The following is a 15,287-nucleotide window of genomic DNA, read 5'->3' as shown; positions in this document are numbered from 1 at the left end:
TGAATAAACAACCAGCAAGTGCTGGCGGTGTAATTTACATTGTTAATGCCTACATGTGTATAATAAATATGCATTTGTATGTCTTCAAATAAACTCTTTTTAGTTTCTAACCTGTGGTGATTTTTAAAAAAGCTGTCTTTTCCAAGAAACCGATTTTCCTTTTCGTTTCCTGAGCTGGTAGGGCAGGAAGAGATCTAGCAAAGCGCTTTACGTCTGCTTTCCAGCGGCGGGGGCGGCTGCGCGGGCGCGGGGGCAGCCTGCGCGCTGCCGCGGGGCGCGGCGGGGACAGCCACCGCCCGCTCCTCCTGCGCGGGAGGCGAAGGCCACGGCCGGGCAGCAGCAAGGCGCTCACTTCTCAGTGCAACTCGCGACGCTTTTAACAGCAGAACAATTTAAATGTACAATATTAGCTCACAGTATTAGTCTGAAGGTGCAAAGAACAATCCATTCAGAGACTGAGCTTCAAAGGCACCGGATTCCCCTCAAGGAAAAGTTTACAAATGTGGCTGCTCCCTCCCTCCTTCCCTGCCTCCCCCTCCTCCCCTCCCTCGCCGGCGACGAGCGGTTTTCCCTGAACGCCTCTGTAGAGGGCATCCCTGACCAGATTTCCCCCGCCCCTCCGTGCGCAGCCCGCTCCGTGCGCGGAGCCGCCGCCGGGGCCGGAGCTCGCTGCCGCCCGCGCCTCCGGGCCCAGCGGCCCGGCGCTCGGCAGCCCCGCCGCCTTCACCTCGGGAGGGATAAAGATTTTCTCGTCATTTTTCGCTGCAAAGCAGGTGCCACTTCCTTACACCGCTCGATGGCAAATGTCTCATCTTCAGCGAGCTGGATCTGGCATACATTATTTTAATTAAGTCTATGGCGATTTACTTTCCTCTGAGATCCATTCCACGGTGCAATTAGGAACGTATTGGTGCTAGCACATATGAATATTCAGGAGAGTGTCAATTAATTAGCAGACAGAGGAATCTCATTATGGTGCTCAAAACCCTTTTAGTGCTAAGCAGAATTAAGGGGGCATTTGCCAATGTGCTGGATTAGTGAATATTTTACTGCGCGCTCATTTAACTTCATTATCATAGCACTTACGCTACTCTCCGATTTTATTAATTAAATTGCTCATTAATTTATCCAGAAAGGGGGATAAAAGTTTTATGACGCCACAGCACTCGCGTAGGCGTCTTAAAAAACCAGCTCCTGCCCTGCCCCTCCGCGGGAAAGCTGTTCGCCGGGGTTGGCGGGAGGCCGGGCAGCGGCAGCGCCCCCGCTGCCCCCTGCCCCCCACGCAGCCCCGCACCCAGGAAACGCACGGTGCATTTTTACCTCCTCTCACCCCAGAGATAAGTATAACGCCGCAATTAGTGCTGCTGCAGCGAAGGGAGAAAGGGTATCGCTGGGAATTTGCAGCGCGGACCTACGGGTTTCATCTTTTTTTTTTTTTTTTTTTTTTTTCTACTTTTCTCAACATCTGGGGAGCGGGGAAGCCCACGATGCGATTAACTCCTTAATCTCTGCGCAAAGTGCAGAAAGAAGTAATCTCCTCTTTCCTCGTACTCTGGCCAGAAGGAAACGCGATCTCTTGCCGAAGGGACAGCAGGGCACCCTGAAGTGTTCCGCTGGGGCGGAGCGGGGAGCGCTGGCAGCCAGCTCGCAGTTTCTCACCGCAAACGGGAGAACGGCGAAGATCAGAAGGCAGCGAGCAAGATTAAGCTCATTTTCTAATTAGGCAATACTTCATTTCTCATAATTTTTCCAAGGAGCATTGTATTAAGAACAGCTATTAAAAAAAATGTCCGTGGGATATTGTGCTTTGCAAAAAACAAACAAAAATTCCCTCAGAAATGTTTAATATTAAATATTAATCGGATTTAAATTCAATAGCCGTATTTTGCGACAGTTATAGATGTACAGGAAGCTATAGATAATCAGCCCTTGTGCATCTTCTCACAGGAGGGATCGACCCGGTGTCAGCAGAGGCTCCGCGGAGGAAAGGGAGACCGATGGAAATGTGTTTAAAAAGTCACCTCCATTTCAACACGAGCGCAGGATTTGCCCAGAAAGGTTAGAAAGACAAATATTAAATCTGCCTTCACAAAGGGAGCCGCTAAATAAATCCGAAATTAATATGCATGTAAAATTAATTAGCTGCATTTCATGACATCAAAATAAGTACCTGGGAAACAAGAACACCTTCTGGGCATTTGGCACCATATGCTAGAATTATAGTTAATTGACTAATTACATAAATTAGGCATTAATTTTACAACACATCGAGTATAAAAGATATCTCAATTAATTGTGCGGAATGGAGAAGGTTAAAGGGGAGCCGGCGGTCCGGCCGGGGCGGGCGCTGACGCCAGCCGGTCCGTAGCGCGCGGGGCCGGAACCCCGAGTTCATTAGCAGCAATTACCCGGCCGAAGATTGATTAGCTCGTGTCAGGGCACGGCGGCCAGCCGAGCCGAGCCCAGCCCAGCCCAGCCCAGCCCAGCCCAGCCCAGCCCAGCCCAGCCCCGCCCCGGTGCACGGCGTGGCCCGGGACGGGGATGCGCCCTCGGCCCTGACTCTGCCCGCTCCGTTCGTTACGATCGAGTCCCCGGCCCTCCCCCGCACCCCCGGGTATTTTATCCTGGGAAGAAAACTCGGTTCTGTGGACAAAAAGGTGTAGGGCTGTGTCGCTTCCCAGTGAAGTTTGTCAGATTCTCCCGCTATTTTGCGAGGGCAGGATTAAAGTGCGAATAGAACCCTGAGGTAACCGGAGCCACGGCAGGCTGTTCCTGTGCCCCCGAGGTTTGAGGTGATGCTCTCCATAGGCCCAGTGCCCCGGAGCCTCCTCGCCTGCTTGGGAGGCCGCCTGCAAGCTGAGGAGCTGCTCGGCAGTGCTGCTTTCGTCCTCTCAGAGGAAAAGGAGTGTCCATTTTCACCCGGCTGTACCAAAAAAGGTGCCAGGCTGTCTGCAGTTTGCCTTGTAGCTAACAATTTAAGTATGAGAATGGTTGTGTTAAAATGCAGGAAGGCTTTTGAGCTAATTGGAATAATTGCATTTTAAAAGCTTAAAAGGGCAACATTCAAACCAGTAAGGGAGCTCCAGGGACCAAAGAAAACCCAGTCCGTGGAGCAAAGCGTGGAAAGATTTTAATGGTAAAAGTATTTGTAGAGGGACTGATAGGTGGTTTGCATTGACAGTGAGATTTGCCAAACACCACAAAGTAAAGAAACAAGTCATGCTCTGTGGCTTTCAGAAAGGTGACTGGTGAAGCTGGAGCCAGGCCTGCCCCAGAAGAGCAGGGGGCTCATGGCAGGTACCAGGCAGGCTGCAGGGAGGGCTCACTTCTGCCTTTGCGGGGAGATGTGGGGGCTCTTTAGCGGTCTCCAGTAGTTCCTTCCATGAGTCTGCCTTACTAACAAATAAAATTTGGCTTCCCTCCCCCTTTGTAAATAAATATTCCATAGGAAGTGGTCTGACTGCTGATGGGCTAGAAAAAAGATGAAAACCTGCCACATGTTTATCTTTTTATTGAGACAAAATGTTCATTTTGATGTAGCAGTTTTGTGCTGTTGCCAGATGCTGAAGGTACTTGAGGGAGATGTTGACAAGTGGATAATTGTCAGCAGAACTAAAACAGACACTTTGTTTACAGTTGAGCATGATTAATTGAGAGTAAATAAAACAGCAGCTCTGTTCATAAACTCTCTCAGCAGCTCAAGTTCAAAACCAGGCAGCATACTCCAGAAAGGCAGGCACTGAACCTGCCATTGTTGTTGAGGAAGGGCTGGTACACAGGGGTCGGTAATGGAGCTTGGTAATTAGAACACACAGTGCAGTGTGGGGCACCAGCCTTTAGGTTTCAAGCCATATGGTTTCCTGCCTGTTTTTCCTCTCTGCTGTTTTGTTTGTTTGTTTTGTTTTTTTTTTTTTCCTTCCTTTCATTTTGGTTTACATGGCTGGATCACAAAGGGTTGTGGATCACACATTAATTTAAAAGAGAAAGTGCATCTGAATGCTGGACACAGTTGACACGTTCAGGTAAAATGAAAGGACAAAAGTGGTCTGGGATATTTCAGACACAGTAAAATACTAAGTGATGCAGTAATCCTTCTTCCTGTATTGTAATTTAAGTTTGTTATAGAATATTTAATGCTTTATAATGTAGTGAGCAGCACAGATTACTGCTGATGGTCAGTATGCCCCAGGTGTACTCTACAGGTATTTTTGTAAATCAAGGTATGTTTCTATTTGTATCTCCTGTAGCAGTGTATATTACCCAGAGTTGTACAGAAGGTGGCACAGTTAGTATCTAAGTGATACTTACACTGCTCGGACTAGACAGATGCTGCAGCTTAACTGAAGGGTGGGGGAGAAATACAGCTTACCTATCCAGAATTGCCCAAATGCATTGTCTGTGCATCTCTTTCTCAAAATTATAATTTCCCCTCTCTCCTTTGTGCTTTGATCCTCTCTGAAGCCACTTCATGTGAATTATTCTTTCTTTAATGGACAGAAGCCCTACTGAGCGATGGTTGTAGCAGCCAGTTCAGCCTCCCCAGTGCGTAGCACACTTCAAAGTTGTGAGCCTGGTAATCTATATTCAAACTCCCTGCCTTGGTCCTGTCCTTGGGTGGCTAGTAGTTTAAGAGCATATCCCTGTTTGTACCTGTTGCCAGTAGGCATTCTGATGACTGTAAGTGGATAGCAGCTGCTCACAGCCTGTAAACGAGATGCATGCTTCACATGCTTGCTCTATCGGTCCTGAAGGACGGGTAAACTCTCTTATCGATGACTGGTATGTATTTCTTGCTGCATTAGTTTACTGCAGTCGGCAGGCTTTTACTTTTTTTTTGTACTAACTCTATCCTGCTGTCATTGACTTTGACTGAAAAGGGTCTGGTGACAGCAGGCTGTGCCTGCTTCCAAGGAATGCCCATATGAGAATATCCTTCAGTCTCAGGCCCACAGCTTAAAGGTGTGATTCCTGGTGGCTATGTTACAAAGGGTCACTGAGGAATGGTTGGGTGCTACTCACCTGTTACAGCTGTATCAAATTTGAGAGAGGGGAAGACTGACAGGAATTTGTAAGAGGCTGCATGGTGACATATATTTATCTGTCTTTTCAACATACAAGTAATATTCAGTTATTATTTTGCTCTTAAGGTCAGCCTCCTATCCTATCCTATCATTAGTACTGAGGGTGCTGCTAGTACAGTGCGTGGGTGTGATGTCACTCCATCACCTGTGCACAGTGGACCTGGTGTTTCTAGGATTACTCCTGCTGCTCACTGGCTGCTGGGCTTCTGTCCAAGTGGGACCATGGGTCTCGGAGCCATGCCTAAGGATATTTATTCTAATTGGTCAATACCTTGTCAGTAGGGTTATCAATTAACTTACACATAGACTGTTTACACTATCCCAGCCAATATGATTGCTCTTTTTTGCTTTGAAGCCTTAGTATTTCTCCAGTTCCTTTCAAAATCTTTCTCCTTCACTTTATCTGTGATCAGGACTTTGCTCATCTCTCATCTAGAATGTGTCTCTTCCTCTGGAGCATATGCTTGTCTAAGCTGCAGCAGTTGTTGCTTGCCTGTGCAGCTCAGAAGTGCCCTGGGATACTCCCCAAAGGCTGCAGCACTTCAAAGGAGATGCTGCAGGCTCATATCAGCCAGCAAACAGGCGCTTGCAGTGCTCTAAGCCCCAAAGGTGGCTGCTGGCATGGATGTAAGAGGAAAAGCTCCTTTCAAGGAGCAGCTTTGGAATTTCCTTCTGTAGGGGAGCACTGGGCACTTCAGGGATGAGGCAGCAAGCCAGGATCCTCTATGCATGTTGTGAAGATCTTCCCAGAAACTAGAGCAGCTGTGTGGGGAACTCCTGGGTGAGTCAAAGCACCAAGAGGGAGCAGGGATGGGGGGAGTCTCCCTTGCGGAGTGATGAGGGCATTGTCTGTTCTGCTGCTGCTAAAGTTTCCAGCCCTCAAGTTACTGCTGTCCTATACCACCCTTAAGACCCCTGTATTACTTATTTGGATGGTAGTAGGTGTTAGCTCTCCAAACAGAAGGCCCTACTTATTTGCAAGACAGAAAGGAAAAAAATGTTTTCCATATGTGTATCAACTTTGTGCTTTCTCCCAAATGTCTGGTCAAGGACTGTCAGATGAAAAAGACTTCTGAGATAAAATCCCTTTGGCTGTATCTAGGAGCCTAGCTTGTCTAGCATCTTTAAAGAATAACTTCTCTAATGGAGATTCTGCTTCAGCTGACATCAGTGGAATTGGTGTAGTTTACAAATGGTAATGATCTACCTCATACGCACATGAATTGTACATGATTTCTGAGTGAGGATATGTTCAGTTTCTTTATGACCTGGATACAAAAGCTATGCTGCTTGGACCTACAGGAATGTCTGCCAAAAATTGCCACAAATCTTATTGACCCTGTGGTCAATAGCAAATCTATAACAAATCCTGAGAAGCCTAAATGACCATGTGATATATGGTAGTAATGCCAAAAGGTCCAAGCAGAAGGCCAGCCCGTATTGGAGAAGATCACATACAATCTCATGCCCTTCTACTTTGCACAGAGCTTTTCAACTGCTGTGGCCTGGCAGCTGTGTTGGACTGATAAGATGGTGTGAACTGGATGTTTCAGTCTAACTGGCCCAGGGAGACGTGCCTGGCTTTCTTGCTGCCCTGAAAATATAATACCCCAGGGCATTAAGGGCATAAGCAGCAGATGGATGTAGGATGTCCTTTTCTTGTGGTCAAAAGTTACAAGTGGATCCTGAAGGCAGCCCTTCTCTTGGCACAAACCTCGAGGCAACCAACCATTTGCTGCTTCATTATCTCGGAAGACCTTGAGTTGCAGTCAAAATTGAAAGAATGAGCCAGACTCATGAAGGTGAATGTGTTTGCAGCTGACAAGTGCGGACACATGCTGGCAACCATCTGCTGGGATTCGTTGTAGGTAGCTGCGGAAGCACATTTTCATGTGTAGGCTGTGAATGCTATACGCATGATCTACTTTATATGCATATACTGTCCAATTAAATAGGTGCACAAGTATTAAAATCTGTTTAAGTGGTGTTTATCTTATTATGTACTCTTTGGGAAGAGACTGTCTTATTATCCATTAGATACTTTCTTCTGCAAAAAAGAACACCTCTTTTAAGAGGTACATGAAAATTCTGAGAAATATAGCACAGTTTTCCTTCTGTACTCTGAGTATGTAAAGTTTGTAGGTATTTGCAAAGTAGAACTTTGTTTAACTTAGTTGTCATTAATGGTCAGAGATGCCATGGCACTAGTACTTTACAAGTCAATTATACATAAAGCATTGTAACAGGATTATTAGAAAGTATTGAATGCTTGAGAATATATGTGATACAGGAAGGGGCACAAAATTGCTGTGTACTTAGCGTGTATAATGCAGCTTGCTCAATTTGTTCCTGGCTATTCATAGGAGAGTACATTTTCTCTTTTTAATTGCACAAGATGACAAGACCTTTTAATTAAGGTGGCATCTATAGTATTCATATACTGCAAAACCCACAAATGACTAAAACTTAATAGCGTCATAAAAACTATGGTTAAAGCTTTTACCAACACTGCCATCACAGCAAAAGGTTTTAAATCAACTACATCAGAAATGAACTTATGCCTACACAGAGGCTACTGACTCTGAGAGCAGTAGCTGTTTTCTTTTCCTACAGAAATAAAGTCTTTGTGTTTTTTTTTTTGTTTGTTTGTTTGTTTTGTTTTTGTTTTTTGTTTTTTTTATGGTTGTAGTAGTAAAACTGGTAAATGGACTTTCTGTCTCTTCAGGTGTACCTTGTCAAATTTCTGCAACTCTGGTAACATCCTGTTTTCAGTTAGAATATACTGTTGGGGAAAGAGGACAAAGCTACCCTTCATCACTCAAAAGTTTCCTGCAGGCTTCAGTGGGATGGCAGGGCAGGGAATGAGAGCTTTGCATATGGACAAATGTGTGGAAGCAGGCAGACAGTGTTAGATGCCATAGGAGCAGGGTAAGGCAGGGAGCCTCAGCGCTGCTCAACTTTGGCACTGACTCACTTGAAGAGAACTACACCCCAGTTTAGGGACTGCATGATTGCAGCAGGGCTGCTGTTAATAATTTACAAGCAGAGTCCTTTGGCAAGGATGTATGCATAAGCAGCTTATTTTACTTCTTCCCCTTTTCCTTATAATGACAGTCTTGCACTTGTTGGGCTGATGTTTGTGGTGGAGATGCTCCTTCACCATCCATTTCATAGGAAGCTACGCTGTGCTACCCCAGGGACCCCTGGGAGGTGCATCCCGCTGCTGAGGTGGGGTATGTGTCAGCTGAACACTCCCAGTTTTTGCCTTGGTAATGCTGGCAAAAATGGGGATGGCTCTCTGTTGCTTCTGTAAAGGATTAGTTTTTTTTTTTTTGTTGTTGCTTGTTTGGTTGTTTTTTTTTTTTTTTTTTTCCATGGAATGTGAAGGAATACTATGCAGATGCTTAGGCACAGTCTTATTTTTGGCAAGAGCTTTTTGTGTTTTTCATCACATTTAGTCTATGGAAAAAGCACCTTTGTGTATATGTAACAGTTACTGCAGGGGACTTTTGCAGGCATGTCTTTTTCCATAAAATTAGGTATTTAACAGTTTGATTTTAATCATATTGTCATGACGCACAGAGTTCCTTGAACACACCTTGTTATCAATTAAGAAATAAATCAGTTTGTATAATTCAACATTTCCTTTGGGATTAGTTCAGAAAGCGACATCATTTTTATCTTATTGCTAAAAATACTGCATTGTTTACCAGATGAGTATTTAAATAATTTAAAGATGCTATTCCAAAGAGAGACCTTGTTAGAGTGAAAAGTGCTTTACCATGAGAACCTCTAGCAAAAGAGAGGAGGACAGAGTAAACAGGAAACGCAGAAGGAACCTTGGGATGTATTAACATTTAGCAACACTGAAATGAATTGTGTTAATCATGTGTGGTTTCATATTAGGGGATTATGCCAATCAAGTGTATTTTCTCCATTGTCAGGTTTTGAGTGCTGATTTTTCACTTCTGGGTGTGGAAGCAGTCATTTGGGGACTGTACTACGTAAAGCTTTGTGACCACTGGGGTTGTTCAGCCAGCCAGAATCCTTGATCCTTGGTATCACTGGTGCAATCCCAAGGGCCCTGAATGGCATGAGTTGATTAGCTGAGTAGGCTGAAGAGACTGCAGTTTTACAGTTGGTATTTTCTAGACTGTCATGTGTGGCCTGGGTTTCATGGCACAAGAAAAGCTCTTCTTCCAGCCCTTCACCCCAACCACCTCCCTTCTGTTCTGGTTCCTGTTATGTAGAGAGCTGGGAGGCCTTGCTTCAGCACATGCCTGGTTCATCCAGCAAGGACATTCTGACAGAACTGTCATGTCCTGACAGAAGTTGATGTAGCCCTAAAAAGCCAAGGTATTGAAAGTAGCATAAAGCTGTTTAAGCCTATCTTCAGACCCTCTGGTACAAAAAGGATCCTTTGAGATGGAGTATGGAGACAATTTAATCTTATGCTAAATTAATACTTTTTAATACAGACAAAATATCTATCTATGGAGCCTGTACATTGATGCTCATCAAAAAGTCTGCAGCAAGCTCTAAGAACACAAGGTAGAGTTAGTCTGACACATTCTGGGGAAGTTCCCCAGACCATTTTACCACTTGAACAGATTCAGTTGTTTGACAAACCTGTCATGCGAATGGTCTTCATCTTGGCATTTGTCAGACTGCTACATGCAGATCACCACTCCTTACAAGAGAAATAATCCAAATTGGACATTGGAAGAGAGGGATGGAAATATGTAAACAGATTTTCATAAAGTGTGACTGCTTATTTGAGTCCCAAGACATGAAAGGAACTTGAGTCAGGCTTATTCAGTTCATCTGTTAAATGACTTGTAAACATGTGCTTAAATTTAATCCTAGAGACGAAAACATTTGGTAAATGCTGTCATAAATGGAGTTATGTTCCCAAATGGCCTTTGTCCATTTTCACATTGTTTAGGTGTTTCCTTTTTCTGCAGTAAGGGTAAAATAATAAAAATATAACCAGAAACAGAAGCTTGGCTGTGACTGTGATGGTCTGGGGACTGTGGCAGGACAAGGTTTGTAGGTGGTGGTTGTAACTTAATTAGAATATCTGGTATCAATGGAAAAATTAGGTAAGTTTGTAGGCCAAGAAGAATTCCTCTGTAAATTATATGGTCTTTTTATATTTCTGTACTCAGCACATTAGCAAAGCTTATTCTCACCCAAGCATCAACAATGGTGGAAAATAATATTGCTCACACAGAAGCTTTGGAAAGTCTTCCTGTTGAGGAAGAGACAGTTCCTCTAAAACAGTCTAATGTCCAGTGGTCCAGAGTTTGAAAACAAGAGGAAAGCAGTATCGTTTCCTAATGCAAGTTGATCCTGTCTGCTTTAAGCAATGAAACTTTCAGCCCTAATAAAGGTTTTAGGGCTACCAGTATTTGCTGGTTTAGTTGAACTTGGTGGATGTTTGGTATCGTACAGGGTTCAGTGACCCTCCCTGTGTAATTTGTGATTGAATTTTGTATCTAGGTTTTGTATTGGTAGGAAAGTGATTTGATTGTGTTTGGTGCTTTCAAATGCCATGAAAGCAGGCACCACTGCTGACTATCACCCCTTTTATTGAAAGGAGGCTGGGGACAAGACAGTTGCAGTGAGGAAAGGGATGCTTGGCTCGGGGGTTAATTCCCTGTCTATTTGTCTCATGGAGCTTAGAGTTCAACTTCAGGGCATATTTCAAGGCGACATTTATGCTCAGGGACAGGTCTGACAGCAGCACTACGTGCAGCACTCCTACTGACTTCAATGAGAGCTCCTCGCAGAAGGCGGGGGTAGAATGGCCCTTGAAGTTTGTGACACAGAGCGTGGCTTGAGGAAATGTGTGCATGTTTTGTGCTTTGGGTGTTTCTTCAATGAACATGCTGCCAATCTAGTAGTGTTTTGGGCCCTCATCCTGCTGTGCAGATTCAATAGGCACATGCATGCTGTTGAATACAGCATGTTGAACATTAATTTAAGGGAATTTTGTAAGCAAACTTTATGTATGTAGCAGCTGTAATAATAATGTTTTTACAAGCTGCAAATAAAACTAAAAAAGAAAGCATATAATGCCTATTTTAAAATTTGCTAGTGGTTGGTTGGTTGGTTGGTTATTTTTGGTTGGTTGTTTTTTTTTAAATGGTTACTACAGATGTTACTGTTTTGAGACATTTGCTTAATAGAAAAAGAAGAAAGTACAAAATGTGAGTGTTCAGCAATATCAGCACCTCTCTCAAGCTGACAGTTAGCTTTACCAGTAGATAAATCCTTCAGTGTCAATACTTTTTCTTTTGGGATGGATCTTAAAAGAGGAAAAGAAAAACTAAAATTGAGTATTTGTCCCTCCCAAAGGGCAGAGATGGATCCAAATAGAAACATTTCCAAATAATTTCCTGTAGAGTTCTGATGAAGCAAAGAATGAGATTGGCAGAAAACTGAAAATATAGGCCACTTCTGTGGAAACAAGGAACTGCAAGTGATGTATAGCCTGACCCTGTATGATAGTGTTTATGCTCTTAGGATTTGTGACCATGGATATTTCTCTTTTCTGTCCTAATGTCTGCTATTCTGTCTCTCTCACTACCTGTTCAAGATACCTGAGCGGGAGCAGAGTGAGCAATCTACTTCGTGCATTGTCCCAGGGAGTCAGACAGTGTGTAGGAAAAAAACCAAAGTGAAACGAAATCCAAAGTCTGATCTTGAGGTGGGAACTTCTTCTGTGATATCTGAAAGCAAGTAAAGTCCTGGCATGCATGCTCAGCACTAGGGGATAAAAGCCCAAATGCTCCAGCTAGTCTGTTCTTCTGCTCCACTTAAAAGCTGTCACATATGAACTTATTTGAACTGCTTTGCTGTGGGAAAACTTTGCATTCCAGGAAGCAGGATTGCCTGCTACCTGTGCCAGGCTCCTGCCACTGATGAAATTGTCAGCATTGAAAAATGTCTTTATTATGTAACTGCTATGAAATGCTGCTACACTGTTACAAAAATATCCTGGGTTTTTTATTTTGAAAATAGGGTCACCTTAAACTTGGCGAACTTTCACAGCCTGAATGAGCAGGAGGACCATATGAAGAAAAATGTCTCTGGGGATGTAGTTTTCAGTGAGTTTGTTCACTTGAGGCATGAGTCTTGGGTAGATTTGATTCCATTTACTGATGCAAAATTTGACAACAGTAAAAACACCTTCACTGTTTAATCTTCCACTAGAGGAAAAAAAAATCAAAATACTTTTTTCTTTCCCAGAATAGCTAGCTGGCAGAAAACTTGAAAAATGCAAAGCCCCTTCTTGATACCAAATCACTTTGTTGATGAACAGTGCTCCCAGCAAAAACTGGGAATGGTACCAGACAAAGGATGCCCGGGATCATTATCTGCATTATATATCAATAGTTGTGCTTCCTTGCTTACCAAGTGTATAACCTTGTGTGTCCTTAAAGTGTAAAAACAAAACACCCACCACCCTAAGGACACCTGGGACTGCACTTCTAAGAAGCCAAGAGAAATAAAAAGATTTTATTAAAGTATTATGAATTATTGTTAACATATATTTACATAATTTAATTCATCCCAGGAAACATCTTAAGGAATTAAATTTTATATATCTATAGTTATGAAGCCACCCTTTAATTTCATCATTTCACTGCTACAGTCCATCAGTACAGTAGCTCTGTATTTGAGGGGATTTGCTTACTTTATGTAATAACAAGACAACTTGTGTTTCCAAAGGAAATGCCATTAGATGGAATAGTTGTCTGGCACCATTAGCCTAATGCTGAACTGGAAAAAGTATCTCTGAAAGATTATTTTTTTGAGTGAACAGTTTAAAACGTTACAGCTAGTGGGCTAAGCAAACTGGGTCAATGGTGTTACTCGAAAATGATTGCTGTGTTAGTAACTGACATTTAAGGCTTTGATATTTCTATTACAAGCTGCTTTTGTTCTTTTCTTGGGAGTGCTTAACTTGGAATTAATTTTGTAAAGTTGAATGCCATTAAGATAGGAAAATGGAAGTTCCTTTGTGCTTCCCATGTATAGAAGCAATATCTATTGAAGATCTTGCCTCTGAAATATGTTACTTTTTTAGTTTGAGACAGATCTGTAGTATTTTTTTCAATTAACAGTTATCAATTCAATGGGACTTCTGATGTTCTTGGTCAATTGTTTGCACAATCACTGTTTTAAATAGAAAACTGCTAAGAGTCTGATTACACTAATGGAAGCGAGGAGGAAAACAAGGTTGAGGAAAGCAATATGGTGTTAACAATGTCTTCTAGAAAAAATAATTTATCGCAGTACCTATTACTAGGAGCAAAATTTTAGACAATCTTGAGATAAATCATAAGGAAGAGAGAATTAGAGCCTCATGTATGCTGTGTACAAGTGATGAGGCTTCTGGTAAAATGTCTGTGTTTAATCACAGAATAGCCCTACTTGCAAAACCATGTGCGTAAACAAAATCTTCTATTTCAGAGCAAAAATAGGGCTAATTGTGTTGCTGCCAAACAAATCTGCTTGACAGCATGTACATTAAAAGGGCATTATGCTAGTGAGGAAACGCACTAAGGAATCCTGAAAATTGCTTGTCAGGAAGCAGAGCGCTGTTGGGGTGACCAGATGCTTGTGAACCACAGGTGTATTGTTTCAACTTCTTGTGGTTTTAATCGTTGAGGTTTGAAATTCAGGAACACCTGCATTTGCTGACCACATCTGTCTGCTTCCTTGCCATCTCTATTTTCCCTCTGTCAGCAGTTGGCTACCAGATGAGCTTTAGATGAATAGTGTTCACCTTACTTCATAGTTGTTTTATGACGCTGGTTAGATGAAATAGTTCCAGCAGATACTCTCAATAAGCAAAGGCCTGTACTCTCTGCAGTTCATTGAACCCATATGGATGAGAACAGCTGGAAAGATGGGTTTGCTACCTGAGGCCAATGTTTGTGTTGCCAACCGCGACTCCAGCTTGCTGACCCTTGTATAATTCATTGCAGTTGAGGAAATGTTGCTCACACTATCCCATTTTGTGATGAATGGCATTACTTAAAACTGATAGTCTTGTAAAGCAGTGGTGACTTCCCATGTCTGACAGATGTGAACAAAGAATACAGTCAATAAATATTGCCACGTTCTAAAGGAAGATTCACGGCTCGCAGTTGAGGGGGGAAGAATTTCAGTGCAAACAGAAAACAGGTGGAGAAGCTGGTTTAAAATTACAATTTAGAGGTTGTGCTTAAGGATGGACCTTTGTGGGGATTCATGCATTGCAGGTCTCTGAATCATCCAGGTATAGTGCTGCAGGCACTTATTTCAATCTAGCATCGTGGAACAGTTATTGCTTCACTGACCCTCTTACAGTAGCCAAGCAAATAGTTTCAGTGACCTTGCTGAGCTTAGACTTCTGTCAAATTTGCTCAAAAAGGGAAGGATGCCTCAGGAAGGCCATGTCTGGATAATAACATTTTCTATTTAGTCCTATTACTTCTGGGAATATTCTTCATCCAGACATTTCTGGGTGCTTTTTTATTGACAGTTTTTACAAAACTGAGGTTGGGTGTGTGCATGCCTGTGTAAAAGACTATCTGACCTATTAACCCGTATCTCTGAACTCCATGTCCTTGGTAGACTTTGCCGTGGGCCACTGCAGCAGCCCAAGGTTCTGCTGAGAGAGAGATTAGAGCCAGATGATTGTATCCATAAGAAGAGAAAAAAAGACAGATTCTTTAAAAGGTCAGGAATATCCACAAGAAGACGTTAAGAAAAGTGAAAGAGGAACTGAGAAGAGAAACAAAGAGTGTTTTAGAAAGTTTCTGTGAAAGACACCAGCGGAAACGATTATGGTCTGAGAAATGAGGATGGTGCCCGGGAAGGTGGAGTTGAGTAGATCTCTGCGTGGGTTGGAGGTGGTTGTAAGGGGAGTAGGTGATAGGCCTTGATGGTGAACAGAGTGAGGTGAGTGGTGGAAACAGAGTGAGAAGGGAGCTATGTTCCCCAGGAATATGACCTATGACCACTTCTTTCATGGACCTGGTGTCCCTGTGCTTTTACTGTATAAAAGCAAAAATAATGTCATTGATCGTATTTATATAAAAATGTACAGGGTACATAGTCACATGATATTTACCCACATTCACTCTATAGTAGGTGTGTAATTGTTTCACAGTCTGCTGCTTAACCTCTTGCCACCCCATGGGGTTATAA

Source organism: Tyto alba, unplaced genomic scaffold, assembly GCF_018691265.1.
Source record: "Tyto alba isolate M040663 unplaced genomic scaffold, T.alba_DEE_v4.0 Super-Scaffold_41, whole genome shotgun sequence".
Taxonomy (NCBI): Eukaryota; Metazoa; Chordata; class Aves; order Strigiformes; family Tytonidae; genus Tyto; species Tyto alba.
Note: the sequence above shows the minus strand (reverse complement) of the source record.